Here is a 13,817-nt window from a genome sequence, read left to right as displayed (position 1 = left end):
GAACTCCCCCATAAAAAAAAAAAAAAAAAACACAACAATGGATGTCGATATGCTGGATGCTGCCACCCACCAAAGTTGATACCTTATGACCATCCAGATTTCAAATTAATACTCCTAAATCAGGGGGTAGGCAATGACGGGCCTCGAGAGCCATAACCCAGTCAGGTTTTTAAGATTTCCACAATGAATATGCATGTGACTGTTTTGCATACAATGGAAGCAGTCCATGCAAATTAATCTCGTGCATATTCATTGTGGAAACCTTGAAAACCCGACTGGGTTGTGGCTCTCGAGGACCATCATTGCCTACCCCTGTCCTAAATGAATAGGAAAAAATACATAACTCATCTTTAATATTAACATGAGTGCAGAAGGCGTGGCTTTCGAGAATGATGCACAAGATGTGTTATCTGTTTAAATATACAATATCAGTTTCTTATTTGCAGACAAATTCAGCTAAGTAAAATTTTATTTATGTTTCTTCATTGTATTATTTAAGTCTGCATGCAGACATCTTATTAGCAGTAAATAGCCAACAGGTATAATTTCTCAGGTTTTTTTTTTGTTTGTTTGTTTGTTTATTATGCCAAGAATATTTCTTAGACTCATATTGCTTCAATACACTTTTAGACGTATTTTACACTTCACGAAACAAATCCTCGAGAGGCATCATTATTCATTTACTGGTATTATCTGATTGAATGTTTCAAATGAAAAAAAAAATCCACTTGAGAGCTTCCACATTTTTTTTCTGTGGAGATTTACCGTTCTACCTAGCAATAGACATCCAAAAGATCACAGGAGGCTGAATTAGGAAATTTAGATAATCTAAAACAAATAGGCTGCATGAAAGAGTAGGGATCCTGCGTTAGCTTTGATAAGAGTATATTGGAATGCTTTCTAAAAGATAAAAGAGAAATACATCTAATTCAGTGCCACCTAGGTTTTGTGTTTCCTTAAATCGCTGAGAGTCTTTTTTTTTTTTTCCAAGTAACAAATGCAGTTTATGTTCTGAAAATACCTTTTTTTCATTTAACTCTTTAATCTGAACTTATGTGCACTGTTCCGTGCAAAAAGGGCTACATGTTAACCCATTACTGGCAGAGGCATGTGGTACCTTAGAGACTAACCCCTCTTTTACAAAGGTACGCTAAGCTTTTTAGCACACGCTACATATTAGCGTGCGCTAAACGCTAATGTGTGTATGTTATCCTATGGACGCGTTCAATATATAGATAGAGTATTCAATTAAATACAATATCTTGACCCTAATGAATTTAACGAATAGGGCATCAAATTAAAAAAATTTAAGCGCTCCTTAAAACCTTTTTTACAAAGAGGCTATTAACATAGACAGTTCAATTAATCTTAATTAATATCCTCAGATCTTAATTGAATTTACTATACAAGTTATTAAAGTATCTTCATTCTATTTATTTTACACCTTTCCTTAAGCGATCCCATCCCTTGTGTTCTTACCTTAAATGTTCCTCTTTTTTTTTTTTTCTATTATCTATTTGTACCCTCCCATTATCCATTTGTACCAGTTTGTATCAGTTTGTAATAGAACAAAAATGATCTATATGTAATGTCTTATTTTATCTTATTTTGTACACCCTGTTTTCTTTTTATGTAACGGAAACATGTTATACGCATTGAAATATATGACATTGCGTAAAAATCAAATTATATTAAACTTGAAACTTGTTAGTGCATGCGTAGATTTAGCGTATGCTAAATCCACGCTAAAACGCCTAGCGCGCCTTTGTAAAAGAGGGCCTAAATGATTTATTGATGCCTGAGCTGTTGAGCACTATAGTCAGTGGCATAGCAAGAGGGGTGCGGGAAGGGCAGTCCTCCCTGGGCGTGGTCTTGGTAGGGGCAGCCCCTGCTCCTTTCCACCCCCACCCCTCGCCATGTATGTGCACCCCTTCCCTCATACCGCTTTAATTTTCCCTGCGCAAGCTGCATTACAAACTTGCTTCCCGCATTGTTGTCACCTCTCTTTGACATCACTTCCAGGCCCTGTGCCTAGGATGGGACGTCAGAGGAATAGTTGACATGACGCAAATAGCGGGTTCATGAGGTTGCTCACACCTGGAAAATTGAAGAGGTGTATTTAGATTTTAGCAAAGCCTTGGACAGTGTTCCACACAGACGTCTAATAAATAAACTGAGTGCCCTCTGGATGGGTCCTAAAGTGACAGGCTGGGCCAAGAACTGGTTGAGTGGAAGATGGCAGAGGGTAGTGATCAATAGAGATTGCTCTGAGGAGAGGAGGGTTACCAGTGGTGTGCCTCAAGGTTCTGTTCTTGGGCCTGTTCTTTTTAACATTTTTATAAACGATATTGCTGAAGGGTTGTTAGGTAAGATTTGCCTCTTTGTGTATGATACGAAAATCTGCACTAGAGTAGACACGCCGGATGGTGTGAATAACATGAAGAAAGACCTGGCAAAGCTTGAAGAATGGTCTGAAATTTGGCAGCTAAAGTTTAATGCTAAGAAACGCAAGGTCATGCATTTGGGCTGCAAAAACCCAAGGGAACGGTACAGATTAGGGAGTGAAGAGCTTCGACAGAAGAGCGGGACTTGAGTGTGATTGGATGTGATGATCTTAAGGTGGCCAAACAGGTTGAAAAGGTGATGCCAAAAGCTAGAAGGATGCTATAGTGCATAGGGAGAGGTATGACCAGTACACAAAAGGAAGTATTGATACCTCTGGCGAGACCTCATTTAGAATATTGTGTACAATTCTGGAGACCGCATCTTCAAAAAGATATAAAAAGGATGGAGTCGGTCCAGAGGAAGGCTACTAAAATGGTGTGTGGTCTTCGTGATAAGGCATATGGGGACAGACTTAAAGATCTCAATCTGTATACTTTGGAGGAAAGGCGGGAGAGGGGAAATATGATAGAGACGTTTAAATACTTACGTAATGTAAATGCACATGAGTCGAGTCTCTTTCATTTGAAAGGAAGCTCTGGAATGAGAGGACATAGGATGAAGTTAAGAGGTGACAGGCTCCGGAGTAATCTAAGGAAATACTTTTTTACAGACAGGGTGGTAGATGCATTGAACAGTCTCCCTGAAGAGATGGTAGAGACAGAGACTGTGTTTGAATTCAAGAGGGCCTGGGATAGGCATGTGGGAATCTCTTGGAGAGAGAAAGAGATAATGGTTACTGCGTATGGGGAAACTAGATGGGCCATTTGGCCTTTATCTGCTCTACGGGGAAAGGAAGAGAGGCACGCGTGGTAGTGGGGTCAGGAAAGAGGGCAGGGAGGGGCACCACCATCCTGGGTGCGACTCACCTTTGCTATGCCACTGAATAGAGTCCGTTACACTAGTGGACTCTGGTGATCTAAAACTCAGGCCTCAATAAGGGCCCCTTTTTCAAAGCCACAGAAGGGATGCTCCTGCGGTAAATGCAACACACCTCAGAGGAATTGAATGGGCTTTGGTGCATATACCACAGAGGAATCGCTACCTGCCTAAAATGAGTTAGTCTACAAGGTACCACCTGCCTTGGACATTTTTGTTACACCAGACTAAGGTGTAACATGGGTCTTTGCTGTGCACTACAGTCATAGAAACATGATAATAATAATAATAATAATAATAATAATAACTTTATTCTTATATACCGCCAACAATCTTGCGACTTCTAGGCGGTTAACAATAAAGGGAAACTGTAAATACAATAAATAGAAGCTGTACATACAACGAATTAAGGAGTATTGCTGTGTACATCTGATAGTATCAACATTAATAGTAGTAACAACAGTTTGTGGGCTGCAAGGCCAAGAAGTGCCATGCTGCTTACAGAGAAGTAGAAATATTCCATGAATTGAGTGGAGTGATCGTAGTTGGTGATTAGGGGTTAGGGTTAGCAGTTTACAAGATCAGGTTTGTGATGGTGTTACAAGGGTTGATGTCCTGGTTCGTTATCTAGGTATTTTAAGAACAGGTAGGTTTTTAGGTGTTTCCTAAATTCTCCATAGTTGTTTGTGTGTGCAATTAGTTTTTCTAATTCTTTACCCCATGTGGCTGCTTGATACGATAGCAGTTGTTGATGGTATTTCTTATATTTGCACCCTCTGGCCGGAGGGGAGACAAATTTCAGGTGTGTTTTTCTTTCATGTCTGTTGGTTGGGAATGAGAAGAGGTCTGTAATGTATTTGGGGGCTAGTCCATTTAATACCTTGAAGCAGAGACATCCTAGCTTGAACTTCGTGCGTGCCCCCATCGGCAGCCAGTGTAGGAGATGATGGCAGATAAAGGCCAAATGGCCCATCCAGTCTGCCCATCCACAGTAACCATTATCTCTTCCTCACTCTAAGAGATCCCATGCGCCTATCCCAGGCCCTCTTGAATTCAGACACAGTCTCCGTCTCCACCACCTCTTCTGGGAGGCTGTTCTTCCTATAGCCAGAAAATGGCTGATTTCCAGTTTTTGTTCCAAAAAGGAGAGCTATCACAAATCCGCAGCAAGAGAAAGAGTGGACTAAAAAGTGCATCCCAATAACGGGGCACGTCATTCCTTATTCCAGACAGTCTCAAATACCCGGCATGGACCACGTTTCGCCCCCACCAAGGCCGCATCAGGAGTAAAAATCAGTTTTTAGAGTGTTTCAATCACACACATCCTAACCAGGCATGATATAACTCAGCAGAAATAAGTTATCAGCTTCTTACGGAGCCTGACACATATCATACAGCTAGACCTCCAGGAGATCTATTTGCATGCACTATTTCCATTGCATGCAAATAGATCTCATGCATATTTATTTCAAATTCTTAAAATCAGCTATTAAATATTTAATGCAAACAAGTATTATCTGAATCAATTCAATTTTAATCTTATCTCCAACCGTTCATTACATTACAGTAGTTTTACAGGTTCATAGACAACAACGCGGAAGACAAAGGTGCGCGCCGACAACTGAGCGCAAGACGGAGGCGCGTGCCAAAGAAAATTACTGTTTTTAGGGGCTCCGACGGGGGTTTTTGTTGGGGAGCACCCCCAGTTTACTTAATATAAATCGTGCCGGCGTTGTGGGGGGTTTGGGGGGTTGTAACCCCCCACATTTTACTGTAAACTTAACTTTTTCCCTAAAAACAGGGAAAAAGTTAAGTTTTCAGTAAAATGTGGGGGGTTACAACCCCCCAACCCCCCCACAACGCCCCCACAACGCGGCGCGATCTGTATTAAGTAAAGTGGGGGGATTCCCCCCACACACCCCCGTCGGAGCCCTACAAACAGTAATTTTCTTTGGCGCGCGCCTCCGCACTGCGCTCAATTGTCTGCTCGCGCCTTTGTCCCGGCGCGCTTTTGACCTGACACCCTTTTACAACTTACCAATACTTAATTTAGTAATAAATATCAGAATAATTTAGTCAGTGAACCCAAACCCCATCACTCACACTCACTTCCCAACTTTCAGTGGGGTTCACAGATTCCGTAATGGGTAAGGTAATTGTTGCAGATGTCAAAAGTCTTACAATGGCCACATGGTACTGATCTCTCTTGGAGGTCCTCAAAAGACAGTTGAACTTAATATTTCTTTAAAATTAGAATTATGTCTATAAGCTATCCATATATGAACATAATGAACATCCCCAAACAATTGTCAACTGTCTTCTAATAATTCATTCCACGCATTGCACTATCATGTCATATTGTCATGCACTAGTGACTGCATCTTCATTGCTTTGCTTATGGCAATTCTGCTTACACCCAAACAGACCAAACGGAAGGAAGAAAACCCCACGGATAAACAAGGAAAGCAAAGAAAGAGTGGGGAAGGGACAGTGCACATCAACCTAAGGAACAAATGTAATTTTATTGTAAACGAAAATAACTTTATGTTTAAATCTATTTTATTAAGCAACAGTAAGTACAACATCAATAATAACCATGGAATACAGTTTCATCAAACACCCGCGGAGGACTGGACTCTTATGTCCTCCCCGGACCCACAATACCCCCACCCCCCAACAAAGAAAACCCTACCCCCACCCACCCCTCCCCATCCCCCCACATGTACAGAAAACTCGCAAGCAGGGAACAGCTGAGACATCTAGAAGCACAGGTTCAGAGGTGGAGTCTATTCAAGACCCGGCTACGACTCTCAGGAGGCAAAATGTCGAAAATAACTTTAAAACATATCATATATGTAAAGCCAAGCCTTATGTAAAGTCCCAAGTTTTTAGTTTTAACGCTGTGTGCAGATTTCCAGTGTGTTTTTGACAATATGATCATTTTGACCCTGTTTTTCCAGCCTTTAAGCCTTGACTTTTGAAGAGTCTCTTATTGAGCGCCACCCACTGGGCCGACCCCTGAGGAAGGCTTTACTACAGAAGAAGAAACACGGACCGTGTTGGGTCCATTAAATCAACAAGACTTGGACTTTACATAAGGCTTGGCTTTACATATATGATATGTTTTTAAATGCTGCGTACACAACAGTTCTCGGTTCTCTTATAGGCTTTTCTAATCACCTCAAAAGGATGTGCTCTCAATTTCAATCTAGTACTTGACATTCCAGATTTTATTTTTAGACTCATCTTGAGACGAACAAGTTCTTTGATCATGGAAAAACTGGGAAATAGGTAAGCTCCGCTTCCAATGCATTAGATGAAAACTTGCAAAGTGTAAGAAAAGTATTTCCTAAAGACTATTGTTTCTAAAATCCAAGGCTCTTTCCTTCACTTCCCAAGTCTGTTTTATGTTATGAGTTGCCAGTGATTTTGGTAAATGGAGAGTGTGTGATTATCTATGTATTTGGTTCTTTACAATCATTTCTATCATTTTGTCCAGTACTGTTGTCAGGCACACCGGTTTCCAGTTTCAGAGACCATCCCTTTTAAAAAAATTGATGTTACATTGGCCATCCTCCAAGTTTCAGCTAACTGATGAATTCAGTCATGGGTTACAGATTACTAATAGTAAATCTGCAATTTTCAGGGCTTTTTTGTGCATAATTCCCTGGGGTGTACTATAAATGCCACAGCTCTCAATATACAGTATATTAATTTAAATGCTGGTGCCTCTGCATTTAAATTAAGCTGCTTGCCACCACTGCTGACTATCAGCTCCTTAAATTCAATGTCCAGGAATAAGCGCTATATGCTAAATCCCGCACCAATATTTGAGTGCAGGAGAAATGTGCGCTGCTGCTTTGAGGCCTTCTGTCTCTGAGAGGGGGGGGGACCCCCCCATTACACTTAGAAGTGCTCACGCTCCCGTTGGGGGGAGGGTTAGGGCCCCCCAAGTACAACGAAAACTCCCGTTCTCCTTCCCATTTTCGCTCCTCAGGAGTTTTCAGTGTAGTGGGGGAGGAGGTTTCCACCCATAAATCACCCCCATGGGGGGGTTCCCACCCACAACCCCTCCCAATGGGACGTGCAAGGACTTCTAAGTGTCATGGGAGGGGGGTTCCCCCACACACCCCATGAAAGCGCAAAAGGGAAGGCCTCATAGCGACAGAAGAGATGGTGTGCATTTCTCCTGTGCTCAAATATTGGCTTGGGATTGTCGGCGTGCCTTTGTCCTCCGCAGTTCTGACACGTCACCACATCTACCACTACGTTAACTTGATATCTGAATTAAAGAGATTCTTTGTAAAAAAAATTTAAAAATATTTTAAAAAGTCTTTTCATTTGTAAATCCCTGAAAAAGTGTATGCTACATTCTCAGTAGAGTAAGTTTCATAGCCGAGGACCCACAGTAAACCACATATAATTCCTCATAACAGCTTTCTTCACACAAAATATCTACTAAAGTCTGTGTGACTCTGCTCTCTTCTTTCGGACTTTTGAACACAAAGGGCCAGATTCTATAAACAGCGCCATAAGTTGTGTAGTGGTAGGTGCCACACTGCCACCTAACTTACCCTCCCTTTTATGAAGCTGCGTTAGGCTTTTTTCACCTCTGGCTGCGGCAGTACAAACTCCAGTGCTCATAGAATTCCTACGAGTGTCGGAGCTAATACCGCCATGGCTAGCGCTAAAAAAGGCTAATGCGGCTTCATAAAATGGGGCCTTAATTGCTTTGCTTTAATCAGTGTGGTAATTGACTGCGCCATTAAAAAAGCAATTAAAAACTCATTTGAAAAAGTAGGTGCTGGTAGACACCGATGAAGGTAGATGATGTAATTACATCTAAATTGGAATCTAACCTTGTCCACGGTCAAAGTGGGTGAGGTTAAGGACGGAGATGACCTTGAGCGCCATTAGACGCAATTCTCAGAAGAACTTAGGGGTCTGCAATGTAGGCCAGCAAAACCCTGGCCTACATTGCAGACGCTTAAGTTTTCTGTAGTGGCCTTAGCCGCGATTCTTTAAAGAGCGCCCAAGCGTGATTGGCGCTGTTGTCATAGGCGGCTGCCAATTTAGGCACCATTGACAGAATCTGAGCCAAAGAGCTTTTTGGATTGTTCTTTGCTCCGGAAATCACCAATGCGAAATGGTTCACTAAACTAAATGCGTGGGATAACATTACTAACCTTAAATTTTACCGAAGCCACATATGCAACCAATATAGGAAATATAGAACAGGAGTAATATATTCTCAAGTAAAAGGTAGGAAGACATATTTTCTATCGTTTGTAGCATCTTTGTTTTAGCAATGGGCTAGCCTAGAAGTGGTGAATTGCAATAGTCCATATTGCCTTAACACTCAACAATAATCTCTAGACAGATAACACATCATATGCAAAATGATTTCTCAACGAACTGCCTAACCAAGAAAGCGAGGGGGGGTAGAAAAACCACACAAAAAAAAACGGACCACAAGGCAAAAGTGGAGAAAGCCGCACGGTATCTGGAAAGAACCAGGAGTCCACAATTAAAAGGACTAAAAGGTATTTTTATGTAATGCCAAAAACTGAGGTAGCATATCGCAACTGTTGAATGATGTACAATAGGACCCAATATGGTCCATGTTTCGGCAACATCTGCCTTCCTCAGGAGTCCATATATCCCTGCTAAACCTCACATGCCGAGTATAAATCTCAAATGGACAGACCCAATCGCAGCAAAACTTTAATCTAATTCAAATTTAGAGATTTGATGTATTAGTGTAAATCTATTACTTAACATACATAGTAACATAGTAATGACGGCATCCGGTCTGCCCATTACTTGTTACTTGTAAGCCACCTTGGACCTATATAGGGATTTAGTGAGACAGAGGTATCAATTTAGATTAGATTAAAGACAGCGCGTCTAACAATCGCAACAAAACTTTTCTATCATGTGGGTCTGTCCATTTGAGATTTATATTCTGCATGTGAAGTTTAGCACGGATATACCGACTCCTGAGGAAGGCAGATGTTGCCGAAACATGGACTGTGTTAGGTCCCATTGTACACTATTCAACATTTATGATATGCTGCCTCCCCTTTTGTCATTAAATACAACTAATTTTTAGTTTTTAGTTGTGGACTCCTGGTTCCATCTGGATACTCTGTGGCTTTCTCTACTCTTAACTAACTGCCTACTATTAGGTTTCAAAGGATAACATTGTTCCTGGCAAAATGCCCAAGTAACATACTTCTGACATATTGGAATGACTTGATTGTTTAATGTTATCAGTTCTAGAGCTGAAACTATGACATTGCCTTGTATGTTTTTAAATGGAGTCTTCTAGATGAACAGTTAGGACCAGACTCGTTGAAGGATCTGGACTAGCCTGTGAGTAACGCTCAAGAGGGATGCAGATGAACGCTATCAGTGATGAGAATATGTACTCACATCATGATGAGAGATAAACGAGGAGCCCTGGAGCAAAACCAAAGATGTCGGCCAGTGCAAATGGTTCACTGTCGGCTTTAATCTGATCTGAAGAAAAACTGCTACTGCCCTGTGAGGAATAAAAAAAGAAAAACAAAATGTTTAATTAACAGATTTGTTTTTAATTTACTTCTGGTTGTATGTCCCTTTGCAATTGCTAATAAAGATATTAAAAAAAAAAAAAAAAAAGGCTTTCACTTTGTCGTACTCAAAGAACTAAAGGGCCTTTTATTTTATTTATTTATTTATATTAAACATTTGTATTCTGCTTTTAGCCAAAGCGGTTCACAATTAACATGCACATAACGCATGAAAAATCTTAAAGTATACGGAAGTCTTCGGGGTCCTTTTATCAAGCTGCACTAGTGGGGTTAGCGCGTCGGACATTTCATCACGTGCTAACCCCCGCGGCCGGTTGAAAAACTAACGGCTGCTCAATGCAGGCATTAGCGGCTAGCGCGGCAGGCGGATTAACGCGTGGTATTATGCACATTAAACCCCTACCACAGCTTGATAAAAGGACCCCTTAGAGTACACAAAAAATCTTAAAATTCACCTCACAGACAAGAGCAAAAGGAGACAGAGGTCCAAATGTAAACATTATATCATCCTCATTCTAATAAATTATTAGATAAACTTAGCACAAGCTAACAGACATTAGCATGTAGTAAAGGCCAAATTCTATATATGGCACCCAATAAATGGGTGCTGAAAAAAAGCGCTATTCTATAAACCACATTTAAGGTTCGATGCAGTTTATAGAAGCTCTTACACCAAGGAACCATGACTAAATTTAAGAACGAAACACTCAAACACAACAAACAGAGATCCAACAATTGCCAAGCACCACCAACAAAACAGATCTCAAACTACTCAATAATAATGGAGGAAAAAAGCCTCAGAGGTCCAGAGGAGTTAATGGCATGAAGAATTATATATATATTACCACCACTTTTTAGAACTAATATCTTTAATTGGCAAAAAAAAAACAAACAAAAAACCCCTCTGTGTCTGGGATCAAAGAAACTTCAGTAAATCAGTCCCAGAAGACAGAAGTCTCCCTTCCCAAAGCATGCAGTCAGCTATGTGACAACACTGCCTTGGTAAGTGAACAGGAGGCGTAATACCCCAGCAGCATACATACGCTTCCCCCATAGGGTATTAAAGCCAAAGCAGTCCAGTAGCTACAGAGCCCCCTTGGCCCTCCCTCGACGATGAGTGTGGAGCTAGAAAATTTCCCCTTAAAACTCACCATACAGAAACATTTCTGATTCTAGTGTAATCTTGCCATCATCAACTCTCTGGGAGTCTATAGAACCCTGCCACTCCCCCTGCTGGGCTCTCATGCGCAAGCGCAAAATACTAACCAGAAATATACTTCAGTCCTAGGAAGGGGGGCAGAGAGGAGCAGAGCAGGAAGTAGGAGTAAGGAACAGAAAAGGCAGGGCTATGGTGGCAGGGTATGATGGTGTGTCCTGTATAACATCTTGGCCGAAAACACCTAGATGTTGACATCCACAACTTTTCTAAGTTAATGTTGCACATGTATTCACCTGTAAACAGGATTACCTTTTTTTTTGGGAGGGGGGTTATTTATATCCCACAGTCCATGTATACAAAGCAGGTTCCAAAAACACATACATAGTAAAAAAAAAAAAAACACCCCACACACATTACAAAAAACACATTCATGCAAGCACAGGAAGGTATAATAACAGGCAACATATCCTACCCTGAAAGGTAAGTAAAATAAAATAAATTGCATGCATTTTTTTTCTGATATATAGGGCTCCTTTTACGAAGTTGCATTAGCGGTTTAACGCACGTAATAGCGTGCACTAATTTGCCGGCCGCACTAGCCGCTACCGCAGGCGGTAGTTTTTCGGCTAGCGCAGGGATTAGCGCAATCTACAAAGTTGCGTGCAATAAAGCCACTAACGCGCCTTCGTAAAAGGAGCCCATAATGTTGATATAACAGCACCTCAGCTCTCTAAAAGAAAACATCAAAATCCCCCAGTGATCCCAGAGTAATTAGGTCAGAAAAATACAAGTTTCATACATCCATTTTGCATGTCTGTGTAAAACATTCAGCTCAAATTGGAATGTCATCCTTCCGGCAACTCTAGTTATGTTTCTACATGAACTAAGATATGTCACACAGTCTACATTTGATCAACAAAAAAAATAACAGGAAAGGATTGCTTTTACACCATTTTCACATAATTGCACCTAGGTATGGGTGACTGGCAGAGCTGTATCACAACTGAGCTTCACAGGGGCCTAAGGAAACACCGATGCTATCAATAAAGGCATTGTAATACGGGAAACATCTGAAAGCAGGCATTGTTGATGCTCATTTAATTAAATGGATGAATTCCACCGCAAGTCTAGTGCACATAAAAGCTTATTTTCCAGTGTAAGAGCAGATTAGATTTGGAAGTCTTCCAGCTCCCTTACCAAATGCCTTTTCATCAACTGGAACTACTTGTCAATCCACTCAGCCCTACAATCACCAAAAGCATTCTTTACTAGTCTAGACTGAAGGCAAGGATTACATATGGATAAAATGCATGCAACAATACAGATGCATTTTCTGTATGTCCACAGCAGAAGGGCACAGCGAGGATGCAGAAGTTGTCAAGGGTAATTTTCTACAGGGATGATGACATTTAGGGCTCCTTTTACTAAGCTGCGATAGCGGTTTTAGCGCACGCTTAGCGCGCGCTGCCATTAGTTCTAGCCGCGTAGCGTGGGTTTAGCGTGCGCTAAAATTCTGCGCGTGCTAAAAACGCTATCACAGCTTACTAAAAGGAGCTCTTAGTTGGGTTCATAGACAAAATCGCGTGAGACAACGGCGCGCCGACAACTGAGAGCAGACAACTGAGCGCAAGGTTGACGGCGCGCCAAAGAAAAGCACTATTTCAAAGAGCTCCGACGGGGGGTGTTGGTGGGGAACCCCCCTATTTTACTTAACAGACATCGCGCTGGCGTTGTGGGGGGTTTGGGGGGTTGTAACCCCCCTCATTATACTTGAAACTGAACTTTTTGCCTGTTTTTTAGGGGAAAAGTTCAGTTTTAAGTATAATGTGGGGGGATACAACCCCCAAAACCCCCCACAACGCCAGCGCAATGTCTGTTAAGTAAAGTGGGGGGGGGGACCCACACCCCCAGTCGGAGCCCTTTAAAATAGTGCTTTTCTTCGGCGCGCCGTTGCCTCGCACAATTTAGTCCCGTCACCCTTAGTTGTCTAGAATGCACCTATTTGGAGCTTGTTTTATATAGAACGCTAGTGTAATATTTTGTTTAGTTTATTATCATTTCTAGCCCTCCTTTATATGTCAAGCATGCACCCATAGTCTAGGTGCTATCACTTACACAAGCCATGGATCTTGTGTTAGAACTCTTCTCTCCTTCCAGATTTTCCGTAAATCTATGAAAGCACTGTTATTTCAACAGTTCTTAGAAAATAGTTCTAGGGAAAATTAATTGTCTTCTCTCTAGGATGTCAGATGAGGGTCTTCATTAATAAGTTATTTTCTCTCTAATCCAACTACTTTCACTTCGATTATCGATTTTTAGGTGAACCGAGTCGAGCTCCTTTTGGGGAGATGACACAGTATATAAATCCCAGATTTAGATTAGATTGGTGCAAGTAGTCATGGCTTGGTCACTAAAGAACATATGTAGATAGTTGGAGCTTTGGTCTGGCCTGCTCCCTGCTCGCCTTGCCATATTGTATTTTTTTATTTGAAAGACGCGGCGGTGGCTCCTCTCATGATCCCCACCTGCATCGGAAGTCCGACGCATGCGGGGATCGTGAGAGGAGACACCGCCGCGTCTTTCAACTAAAAAATACAATACGGCAGGGAGCAGGCCAGACTGAAAAACAGCAAGGAGCAGCATAGTAAGACAAGGAGCAGGGCAGAAGTAAGAACAGCACGGCTGACAGCCGCCGCGTCCGACATCCGCCTCGGGGGAGACAGCCGCCGCGTCCGACATCCGCCTTGGGGAGGAGAGAGGAC

At 41.7% G+C, this 13,817-nt stretch overlaps 1 protein-coding gene across 15 annotated transcripts in view; it reads right to left on the bottom strand.

The window, feature by feature from the left end:
- The window catches only part of DAB1 (DAB adaptor protein 1), a 692,719-nt gene that overhangs the window by 552,316 nt on the left and 126,586 nt on the right, over positions 1-13,817 (bottom strand). For 14 of the 15 annotated variants that reach the window (XM_033916678.1, XM_033916676.1, XM_033916684.1 and 11 more), the window contains exon 2: positions 9,757-9,865. The gene's annotated coding sequence lies outside the window, so the exon portion shown is untranslated. Of the gene's footprint in view, positions 1-2,932; positions 2,981-9,756; positions 9,866-13,817 lie in introns of all 15 variants that reach the window. The other variant, XM_033916677.1, reaches the window with a different exon arrangement.

The sequence above is a fragment of the Geotrypetes seraphini genome, chromosome 12 (assembly GCF_902459505.1).
Source record: "Geotrypetes seraphini chromosome 12, aGeoSer1.1, whole genome shotgun sequence".
In the NCBI taxonomy this organism is placed as follows: domain Eukaryota; kingdom Metazoa; phylum Chordata; class Amphibia; order Gymnophiona; family Dermophiidae; genus Geotrypetes; species Geotrypetes seraphini.
Note: the sequence above shows the minus strand (reverse complement) of the source record. Positions and strands in the feature narration are given on the sequence as shown.